Below are 12,523 nucleotides of genomic sequence, written 5' to 3'. Positions count from 1 at the left end.
TTTATCATTTCTGTTCTTTTTCCTCCTGTTATTCTGGAAATTTTGCATTCTGCTTTCTTCTTTTATCTTTTAGCCTGAAATTACCACTTGCACCTTTTATCAGTATGAAGACTTTAAAACACTTTAACACTATAGAAACTGAATTTGTATTATATGCTATAAAATATGTATTTCTTTTTAACACCAAAAAAATTTTAATAATATTTTATACAAATTTTATTTAAATTTTTCAGTCAATGACTTTGGTTTTTTGATATTTATCTATTCTTAAACTCAGAATTTTCCCCTTTTTTTCCAATTAAACTATACTCTTCAGAATCTCTTTTAAGTGAGGGTTTACTGGTTTCAAGTCTTATGATTTATATTTTGTATGAAGATATACCAATTCTATTTTTCATTTATGAAACTTATGGTCTTTGAACATGCTATTCAACGTGAATGGATATTTACTCTCCCTGACTTCGATTTCCTGTTGTTGCCAATGGTCTCAGATGTCCTACTTTATAACAATCTGTTACTACTTTCAAGGGGCTCTATCTTTCATCCCGCTCTTAAAACTTTTCTGCTTCTGTTTCCTTCTCTGTTTCATATTTCTTAGGTCAACTCATGCAACTTTTCTATGCCCCAAGGCTTCAGTTTAAACTTATCATTGTTTAGGTTTTCAAAATTTCTATAGGTGAAGATTCACATTCATTCAACAGTCATTAAATTTCCAAGGCTAAAACTGTGTCCTTTTTTCAAATTCTTGTTTTATTTCTCTTTTAGTGAGCAATACAAAGCTCTGCACAACAATTACTTAACCTTTGCAAAAATTCCCCCAAATAATACAAAAATTATAAAAATCAATACTTTTGGAGAAAGAAAAAATAGACAAAACAAGGTCTCCAAGAGGAGATTCTCAAGACATTTATGCCTGGGACACCACTTCTGAGAGTCAGAGGGTATTCAGCTTATTTATTTTGTGGTCAGACCATGAACAAAGCCAAGTCTTGTGTCATTTATTTTTACACTTAATTGTGTGAAGTTCATAACAAGCCTTTGAGCAACCAAAAATCTCTATTAATTCTATTCAAAGAGACAATCAAAACCTTATAACCTTATTCTTAAAACTTCTTAAGTACAAAACTATCTATTTATTACAAGACACGTAAAGAGAAAAGAGTAAGGTGAATTGGTCAGGGAGAAGATAGTTAAATTGGAATGATTTTTCGTTCTTTGATAGAACCAAATTGAGACCATTAAATGGGGTAAGTCAAAGTCCTTGGGAAAACTTCTTGAATTTAGGTTGTGGAAATTACCAGATGGAACAAGTGGGCATATGGCACAGGACATCTGTTAGAAAATATTTGAATTTGCTCATCTATTTAATCACTTTTTGTTTCAAGTAGATATACCTGTTTACGTGCATTTATATGTGTGTGTTTATAAGTGTTTGTGTGTGTATGTGTACATGTAAATGGTTAAGGTGAATAAATAGCTACTGTATTTGTTTTAATATTTTCCATATACTGTAAATTAAAGTTTTCTGTATACTGGAAATTAAACTATAAAGTTCCCTGATATCATTTAGTTTGAGTTTCAATACTTAAATCAATATCATGGTACATTATGATTTTTGACCTTTGCAAACACATCTAAAGAACAAATTCTGGGAAGTTGAATTGCTAGTTCAAAGTATATGAATATTTTCATTTTTGATAGTTATTGCTAAATTGCCCCTTAGAGATTGAGTCAATTTATATACCCACCTGTATTACACCATCCTTAAGCAAATACGGTGCATTGTCAAACACTTTGATCTTTGTTAAAATTGTATATCATTACATTTTACTTTGCATTTCTATTTTGCTTTTTTCTACTTTTTTTCTGGTAAGATTTCTTCCATTAAGAAATTATGACTTTGGGGGCTGGGGTTGTGGCTCAGATGTAGAGTGTTCACCTCACATCCATGAGGCATTGGATTCGATTCTCAGCACCACATAAAAATAAAATAAAGATATGTGTCCACCTACAACTAAAAAATATTTTTATAAAAAAGAAATCATGACTTCCTATTTTTTTATTTTCTTTCATAAGGCTTAGATTATTGGGAATTTATTTATTAATTCTTTGATTAATATATAGTAATTGTACATATTCATGGGAATTAGTGTGATTTTTCAGTGCATGGATACTGATTAAATCCAGGCTCACTCTAGCCACTGGCCCCCACCTGCCCATCCTCTTGTAATCACTAATTTATATTCAGGTTGTTTTTATTGATTGACTTTTTTTAAGAAGTGAGGAGATTTGAATCTAAGCTATTGCTATGCTCCTACACAGAAATAATGTGTGCCTATTAAGTCCATTAAAAAGTGTTTTCTAAGTACCAATATATTTTTGACATGCTTTAATTAGATATACTAATTTTAATGCCGTAGATGAAGCTAGAGTTAAATCTTGTTCCTTTTTAATACATTTTCTCTGAATCTACCTTAATTCTGATGAGCTGCCTTTTAGGTTTAACTGTACAGTCTGAGTAGCCTTTTTACTTCCATGAATCAGATATCACATTAACTCAGAACATGTCATGTACTTCCATTTTCCTCAGTTATGCTTAAAATCAATTTACCCCTGGCATGCTGTTCACCACAGTTTATCCTTCTTTTTTTTTCAGGTGATAAACTTGCTTCATTTCACCCTACACAGTGTATCAGGATGTTTTTGCTAATTGTCGCTGTCATCTTTCCTTCCCTAAAGCAATGGAAAACATCACATTTGTGAATAAGTTTCTTTTGCTGGGACTGATCCAGGTTCAGGAGCTATAGTTTATAATCTTTAACATTTTCCTCATTATATACATGACAGACCTGTTTGGAGATGGGGCCACATTAGTGATCATCATCTCAAAGCCAATACTCCACTCTCCTATCTATTTTTTCCTGAGAAATTGTTCTTGTCTGGATATTTGCTATTCTTCAGAGACAATGCCCAAGCTAATGTGGAACCTCCTCTCCAGGCACAGGGTCATATCCTTCCTAGGCTGTATCACTCAGCTACACTTATTCCACTTTCTTGGTTGCACTAAATCTGTCTTGCTAATCATTATGGGATTTGATAGATTTGTGGCAATCTGCAACCCACTTCACTACACTGTCATCATGAACACCCAGCTGTCTGTTCTGTTGGCAGCTGTGATGTTGCTCATTAGCTTCTTCTATGCTCTGGTGCATTCTGTCATGACTGCATGCCTGGACTTTCGCCACTTTCAGAAACTCAATTACTTCTTCTGTCATATCAAGCTTCTTTGGAACTGGCTTGTGATGATGTAAGTCTCAATAAGTGGCTCATTTTCATTGTCACTTGCAGCTTAGCCATGGTGGCTTTCTTCCTTACTCTCCTTTCCTATTTCTATATAAGTGGCTTTTTTTTTGTTGAACCACCGGTCCTGCAGTGTATTCCGCAAGGCTCTGTCCACTTCTCCCTCCCTTTTAATGGTGGTACTTCTCTTTTATAGAACTGTGGAGCTCACTTATATCCCTCCTCCCTGTGTTGCATGTGTAATACAGGAACAATTTATGGCTATTGTACACACAATGGTCACTCCATTGTTGAAACCACTGATATATACCTTCAAAAATAAGGGAGTGCTGTTTGCTCTGAGCATAAATTTTAGGAAGCTGCTGAAGTTGTTTGCCTGAGGAAAATCAGTCACAATAATAAACAGAGGAAAACTGTATGCCATTTTTATGACATTTATTTTACTTCCTATAGTAATTCAATATATTTCTTAAAATTTTATTTTCATTTTAGATATTTGTTTAGTTGGAAACCAGGTTATTCTTTCATATAATTTCAACCACTACTCATACAATAATTCATTCATTTGAAATATCTTGAGTAATTCCTGATCCATATGCATAAGATACCCCAGTGGAAAAAGGTTCAGGAGGCCATTAATGGGGACATGGATCTTACATTTTTGTTGAGGGGGCAGGTAATACATAACTGAATAAGTAAATGTGCCTCTGTCAGAAGGTAGGACATATTATGGAAGGTAAGGGAACAACAAAGGCCTTTCCAAGATGTGACCTTCAGGCAGAACACTGAAAGAAATGAGGTGGAGGGTCACACAGATATGTGAGGTTATGTCATTTTATGAAGAGACAAAAGCAAGTGAAATAGCATTGAGCAGAGTGTGCTTGTTGCTTGTGCCTGGAGCTTCATGGGTAATGGGGAGAATGGCCAGACATAAAGTTAGTCAGCTAGTGACCCATGACACAGGCATCTTAGTCATTTTGAGGATGTGGGTATTTACTGTGCATGATATTGGATGACTTTGAGGCATTTGAGCAAAGAGCTGACTTGATATAACTTCTACATTTAAACAATCACATTGAATTTTATGTGGAGAACAGTGAATCAATTAGAATGCCCTTAATCCTTTGGGTAAGAATTGAAAGTAATGCAGGCAAGGGTGATGGTGGTGAAGATATGAAAATTAGTTAGATTCTGGATGAATTTGAACACAAAACTTTCAGTATCTGCTGAGAGCTTAGATATATTGTGTGAAGACAAGAGGCACCAAAGATCATTGTTAATTTTTATTTATCTTTATTAACTGGAAAAATGACCATGATATCAATAAATTAGTCTATGAATATAGCACAAGTATGATTAATATAGGTTTGAATTAGCTTTGTACATCAGGGGAATAATTTGAATGGAATTATTTCTTCCTATTAATGTTTTTTTATGCCTCAAATAATATATTTTTAAAACTTTTATGTTCAGATTGGCATGTAAGTTTTATGTATTTAAAGGCATTAAGATATTGCTATCAAATTACCATCTATTTGTAATAATTTAGATTTTTTGAGCATGATTATATTCCATTTTTAAGGTAAAAAGAATAGTAAAATGTTGTTTTTTGTTTGGGGCAACATATACTTTACTATGAAGAATTAACTCAGAACAGAAACAATTAGCATATAAGTCAGAATATAGCATGTGGAAAATGTTATAGAAGGCAATTTGAGATGAAATCTACAGTGAATACAAATTGTCTAAATGATAAGCAATATCCTACTTGACAGTTGATACTATAGCTCAAGTATACTGTGCCACATTGTAAATGATGTGAAAATAATCATTGATTTTTGGAAGAATTAAATTTTTCAAATATTTTCTTTTGATCTTTGGATATTTCTTAGACACACTTGTTGCATCATCTTTACATACACAGACAATCCATCCATACACAATTAAATATTTTACAGTTCTGTCTTTCTACCTCCTTCTCATTGTCTCATTAACCATATTCATTTTTACAAAAACAATAGACTAAATTTCTGTTAATAACCTGATGTGGAAGGTTCTAGTTAATATTTGAAGTTGAGGGACTTTGTAAAGACATAGAAATGTGATTTCTAGGAATCTGTTTACTAAGTATATCTGTGTGTATCTGAACTAGAATGAAAAGAAAATGTTTATGTATAATAAAATATCCACTTCTCCCTAACTCTGGTGTCTTTGCACATCAATGAAATGCCTGATAGAAAAACATAAACATATATTTTGATTGAGTTTAAACAAATTATTGCTAATTTTTGTCACACTCTAATGACATATAATGCATTTATATATTTTTATATTACATAACATATTATACTAAATAATATACTACATATAGATATATAAAGTATGTTTTCATTTGAAATTTACACTTTGAAAATGTAGTCATCAGATTGCACCAAGATGGTACAATAGTAGTTTCCCAACATGTATCTCCCCTCACCAATATTAATTTGGAGTCATTCATGGATAAAAGTGACTTTGTGGGATCTTTGGGATCAAGATGGTTTTGAAGCCCCAGTAGAGCTCAAGACAAAAATAAAAGGGTTATTTTGAGAAGTCAGACCTATGCCTAAATGACCATAGGATTACTGACCATAGGTCTTACTAAAGATCTGGAGAAAGCCCCACCATATGGCCCTATTTATTCTTGGATTTGCCACTAGCATCATCTGCCAAGGAACCCAGGAAGAAATTGTGCAAGACTATGACCCAGGAAACAGTCCCACTGACCTTGGTAGTGGCTGTGGACCTGGGAGCTACCCATAATGACCTGGCTCCAGCATCTCTCAGCTGCCAGGAATTGGATGAGATACACATACATCCATGCTCCAATACAGGTCTTATGACCTCAATTTGACTGTAGATCCTAAAAATACTGTGCAACTTGTCTGTAGCCACTTTCAACTACATACCTGGAACATTCCTTCTGCTTAGGACCCACCAGGAAACTCTTATTCATACTCCTAAGTAAGGCTCTAGACCTTTGTCTTACTGCAGGTTTAGAAATAATTTTGTAGCTTGGATCTAGTACCCTGACACTCAACATATGCTGAGCAGCATTTGTACTGCTTCTCAGCAAGATGGAAAAGACAGAAATCACAGAAATTCAATATTGGTCAGTCAGAGACTAAGAGATCCAGAAATTTGAGTATTTTTAATAGAGAAAAATAAAGAGTACATTGGAGTCATGTTAGTAGTGACAATGGCAGCAGGTCACTGCAGAGGAGAGGGTAGCACAGATCGAGAAGCATAGCAGACAAATTTGGTGTAGGAAAATTTGTAGATGAGAAAAACAGTATGAATTCAATCAAATCAAAGGCTATGCAGTGAGCTGGTGTTTGAAAACTACTTCATGTTTCTCAGCTGGTCAACAGAAAGCCAAGTTAGGGGGCCATCTTGAGGAGGTCACACTGGAGGTTTTCGATGCAGAAACCCAGGAGATCATGGCCAATGTTTCCACATTATCTCAACCAGTTTTTACTGTGTGGCCTAGAATGTATGTACCTGGCAGCATGTAATTGAAACAGGCACAAAGATGATTGTACCCACAGGGAATTCATGTTGGAGACATGGAGGAAAATTTCCTTTTAGTCTGGGAGCTCACACTACCAGCTGATGAAGGTTAGGAAACTGAACAGGTGAGTGTGGTTACACTTGGGAGTTGAGCCTGGAAAGGACATAATTAGGGAAGAGGGTGAAAGAACTGTGCAGGGTTTGTTACCCCACCCTGTGAGAAGAATTCTTGGGTGGACCCTGAGATTCAGACTTCCAACAGAGAATGGTCTCTGCCCACTCATAGGGTTGGGTGGATCTAAATTTCTTTTGAATAGGTACCACCTGACAAAGTTCCTAAGTTTGATTAGAGTTAAACCTCTCTGGAACTTATCATTTAGAACTCTGAACCAACCTCAAGCTGATAGATTATCTGGGCAAAACTCCAATTGACAGTACTTCCTATCTGTCCTACTTTACACTAGTGAGAAGGGAAGCCAAGACCATTCAGCCAGTTTCTGTTCATATTTGATGGTGATTTCTTGTGCATTCTGATTTACCTTGTCAAAAGATTTAGGTTGTCTAATACAGTATTTCAGATTACTGCAGGTATAATGCTGGGATACACAGTTACTAACTATAGTGATAGGTATTCACACATTTTGCTTGTTCACCTATTTAGGAATATGGTTCATCTGCTCATAATTTTTATACCTGTGCAACTGTTGTTAGTATAGCTGCACATTTATTCATTCAAAAATGTTATTGCATATTTAATGGTGTAAAGTAGTTTCTGACATGTTCTGTCATGTCTCTAAAATAAATCCCTTTTGAAAATGCTAATAAATGTCTTTCAGTGAATTAAAATTAAAAATTTTTCCCCAGACTTATAGTTTTGGAGTTTTAATCTTTTGGAGATTTAAACATTTGAGATTACGGCTTTCAGTATCATGTCTTTTGTGGGTCAAACCCTTCTTAGTTAAAAAGTCAAGAAAAACTACCTGGGACTTGGAATCCCCACTGGGAAAGAAAACTGAGACCTCACCCTTACCCTACCTGAGTTCTTCTCCCTCCACATCATAACAGCAGCAACAGCTCCAAGGAGAACCAGTCCAGCAACCATTACCACAAAGGTGATGGAGAACTGGGGAGACCTCTCTGGGAAAGGAAGGGAGGATAAGTGACCCTGGATCTCAGTTTTCAGCCTTGACCCTGCTGAGGGTCTCCAAAGAATGGCTCCTGTTTTCCTGACCACAGGCCCTGTGCCCTCATCTCTCCTTACCCCATCTCAGGATGAGAGGCTCAGGCAGCCCCTCATGCTGCACATGGCATGTGTATCTCTGCTCTTCTCCAGAAGATACCACCACAGCTGCCCATTTCTGGAATTTTCCATCCCCTGCAGGCCTGGTCTCCACAAGCTCCATTTCCTGGGTTTGGTCCTCCCCATCCCATTGCCAAGTCAGGGTGATCTCCACAGGGTAGATGTCCAGAGCCCATTACCTCAGGGTGACCTCATGGTCAGAGATGGGGTGATGGGTGACATATGTCAATGGGGGATCTGCAGATAAGACTCAGTTAATTGGGACATTTTGCATGGGGCACTGAAGAATGGACAGGACAATAGGTGTGAGGTGGGAGCAGAACACCCAGACACTAAGCAGGATTCAGGAATCTGGGATAATATTCCAATTTTTTCTTATGTTCTAGAATCAGAGTGAGACAGCCAGGAGGAAGATGCTCCACGCTTCTAAGAAATACTTTAGATTCTGAACTGAGTGGAGGCTGACATCTGAGGAAAAGATGGCCTCAGACTTCCAAAATCATTGGGTTGGGATAAAGAACAAAGCCTGAAAGTCACCCTGGGATGCCCGAGGTTGCTGCCAGAGTCAAAGGAAACTGATCACTTATTTTAAGGATTGTCTTCCCTCCAGCCATAGGACCCCTTGGTGTAAATAAGAGAAGTGTGGTTCTTAGAGTCACTCTCTGGTACAGCTTTTGGAAACCAAGTTGAACTCATAACCTTTTGGATCAGAGGGAGGACACTATACATGCAAGAGGCACATTGGGGAATGTACAGGAGACCTCCATGTTGCCCCGCTGCCGCTGATACCTGCGCGCTGCAGCGTCTCCTTCCCGTTCTCCAGGTGCTTGCGGAGTGTCTCCATGAACCCTCATTCCAGGAAGGCCCTGTTTGTCTCCGTCACTCCCTCGGCAATGGGGATGTAGATCTCCCCTTGGGAAATGATCCTGGGCATTCCTGTGTGTAGACGGCCCAAGGTGTGAGATCTCTGCCCTCACTGTATCAATGGAGTAGCTCTCATAGCCCTGAACTTGGATGTTACCCATTAGGCTTAGACAGCCCACTTTCTACCTTATTTGTCAAAAGAATATTTCATTGAAATTTTTTTGAAGCCCTCTTTGTATAAATATTGGAAATGCAGGTTCTCTCTCTCTCTCTCTCTCTTTCCTTCCAGTGTTGAAGCAGGACCCTTAAGATCTCAGAGCCATTCTTCCCCTGCATTTCAAAATTATTTCTGTGTCATGTGATTTTTCACTATATTTCTCAGACAGCACATTTCACACAAGGGAAACCCAAAATTCATAGCCCACCTGGGATGCGAGGGAGATGTATAGGAATTGATAAGAGTAAGAATTGAAGGGACTCTTGAAAATGTACAAAATGTATTTGTGTTTTGGAATGGCCATGAGCTTTTGGGGATCAAGGGAAGATTGTTATGGTTTGGATGTGAGGTATTCCCCAAAACTTTATGTATGCAACAATGCAAGAACATTCGGAGGTGAAATGATTGGGTTATGAGAGTCTAACCCATTGTTAGGCAGTAGCTAGCAATGGGCAGTGAAATGCATGACTAGGTCACAAGTGTTCTTTAAATTACTTTAGAGTCTTTTTTTGTGGGGGATGGTACTGGGGTTTGAACTTAGCAGTACTCAACCACTGAGCCACATCTCCAGACCTATTTTTTATTGTATTTAGAGACAGGGTCTCACTGAGTTGCTTAGAGCCCTGCTGTTGCTGAAACTGGCTTTGAACTGGCAATTCCACTGTCTTAGCATCCAGAGCTGCTGGGAGCACCTGGCTAGGGTCTTCTTTAAACTACTTTCAAAATGGCTGAGAAAGCAAAGGGTGGTAGTTAATTTCTATAAAATAAACAGAAGCAAAGGAGCTAATGGTAAAATATGTCAAAAGAAAAAGATTAATGGGAATAATGCTTGACTCTGTCCATTGATGTTGAGATGAAGCTAGAATTTAAGGGTATAGGTCTCTCCATTTGTCTGGGAAGGAAGATTCCTTTCACAGTGCAGGCACACTAAGGTAAATTCTGACGAGCTATTGATCCCAGTACCCACATTAACATGCAATTGACTTGCAGATGAAGCCTCCCTGATAGGATGACCATCATGACAGTTCCAGAGAGGATCAACTAACGTAAAAAACCCCACCATCTGATGTGAAGGAGGAGTTGAACATCTGATTGGCAAAGAGTACAGAAGGTGGTGCCTAGATATCTTGGTAAATTTCAAACACTAATAAATTTGAAATATAATTGGTATTGAGATGATGGAGGGTTGAAATTATTAATAATGACAAAATCTAGTGTTACAGTTAGGAGAAAGTGGCTAAGGTAGGATGCAATGATTACCATACTATTGAATCTTAAGGAAGAGGGGAGGTAAAGGATGTTCAAGGAAAGGGGAAAGCATGAGTGAAATCCTTGTTGGAGAACACCTTGGCACATTTGTGGAATTGAAAACTAGCAAGGAAGATCAGATATGAGGAATAGCAAAGCTTAAACTGCAGAGCTAAGCCACAGTTGGATCCTGGATGATTTGTAAGCAAATGTAATTAGAAGATATTAAAGTGGTTCAAATAGAAATGTTATATTATAACATTTCGGCTATTTCCAACTTTAAATATTATTAATAATAATTCTATAAACACAGTTTTTTTTTTCTGGGAAGAATACCCAGATGTACAATTGTTGGGTCATATGAGAGGTTCATTTTTAATTTAATAAGAAAGTGACATACTTTTCAATATGGCTAAGCATGTTACATTTTGGCTAATGTTAAATTTGTGATACAGTTTCCCTGCATCCTTACTAGTATTTGGTGTCATCATTATTTTTATTCTAGCCATTTTGATAGACGTGTTGTGATATCTTTCCATTATTTTAATTTGCACTGTTCTAATGAAAAAATGAATATCTTTTCATGTAGTAGTTCGCTATCTGCTTGTCATTTTCTGTTCATATCTATTTATGTGTTTTGATGATTGTTTATTGGATTTTTGGTTTTATACAGTTGAGTTTTTAGAGCTCTATGAAATATGTGGTTTGGAAATATTTTCTCCCAGTCTGCAACTTGTCTCTTTCCATTCTTTTAGTGGAGTGTTTTGCAGAGCAATATTTTTGGAGTGTGTGTGTGTGGTGAGGTAATTGTTTAAAATTTTCTCTTTATGGGTCATGCCTTGGGCTTAAAGTTTAAGAATTCTTCATCAAGCTCTAGATTGTTGAGTCCCATGACTAAACACTCAAGATCACTCCAGGTAAACTGGGCTGGCATGAAATAATCACACAGACACAGATAAATACCTTTTGCTTTAGGTCTTGTGATAGCTCCTCTGACCTTAGGGTCTGTGGAAAGAGAGAGCAAGGAGCACCCACTGAACCCTTTTATTGAGGAGAAGCCATTCAAATGAGGCAAAGAGTCAGGTTTCAGGAGGCTGAGTCTGGCAGGTTGACTGACATCTAGGAAGGCCACACCCAAAGTCAGAGAAAGAGAAAGGGACACACAACGGGTGTTTCCATGGAACATTCTATCCCAAACAGGGCAAAGAGGTAATATATAAAGGAACAGATGAGCATAGCTCAATCCATAAGGTGACATGCCTATGTCTGAAGAGGTGTCCTCAACCTCCAGGACCCAGGCAATGTCCAGGTCACTACGAAATGTAGTGACAGTCAGAACCTCCCTGCTCAGGGAAGGAGGATGCAAATCATTCAGACTGGCTCCCCATAGCTAATGATGCAAATTCTGCTGTTTTTATTTTTACCCCTTCTATTTACACAATAACTTGAAATTTGTGGGCTTTTATGTCTCTTAGTTTCACTGAAGGTTTAGGTTGTCAGGAAGGATGTGTCTATCTCTTGTGAAATTTTTGCACCTTAGAAGTGGAAAAAATCCTACTAAATTACATCTATATTACTGCTAGAACCTGAAATCACAAATTGAATAGCTATTTCCTTTGTATGTTTAAAACTTATCTAAACTCTAATTCTAATGCCATACATGAGGTTATGGTCAGGTCCCACATATATAAAAAGTTCCCTTTATCCATATCTGATCTATTCATAATATGCTGCTTTTATTAGTCTAATGTCATTTTATTGATGTACTAGATATGTTGACCTTCCTTAATTTTGTTGTTCATAAACCAGCTTTACTATTTTTTGTGTGTGTGCTGGGGATAGAACCCAGGATTTCTAGTATGCTAGATAAGTGTTCTACCACTGAGCTATATCCCCATCTCTTTGCTATTCTTAAACATTACTGATACTATACTTCACCCCTAGATTAATCCAAATAGTAAACTTGCTTAACTTAAGCCCCACAGTTTAAAATTAAGCATTAGAAAAAAAATAACTAATTAGCTTTTTATTTGCTCCCCAGAGGG

The 12,523-nt window shown here is 37.0% G+C and overlaps 1 pseudogene; it reads left to right on the top strand.

The window, feature by feature from the left end:
• The first annotated feature begins 2,741 nt into the window (after nucleotides 1-2,741).
• On the top strand, nucleotides 2,742-3,680 carry LOC114079348 (olfactory receptor 12D3-like; annotated as a pseudogene).
• Nucleotides 3,681-12,523: the final 8,843 nt, after the last annotated feature.

This window comes from Marmota flaviventris, chromosome 7, assembly GCF_047511675.1.
Source record: "Marmota flaviventris isolate mMarFla1 chromosome 7, mMarFla1.hap1, whole genome shotgun sequence".
Lineage (NCBI taxonomy): Eukaryota > Metazoa > Chordata > Mammalia > Rodentia > Sciuridae > Marmota > Marmota flaviventris.
This window is presented reverse-complemented; position numbering and strand designations above follow the sequence as displayed.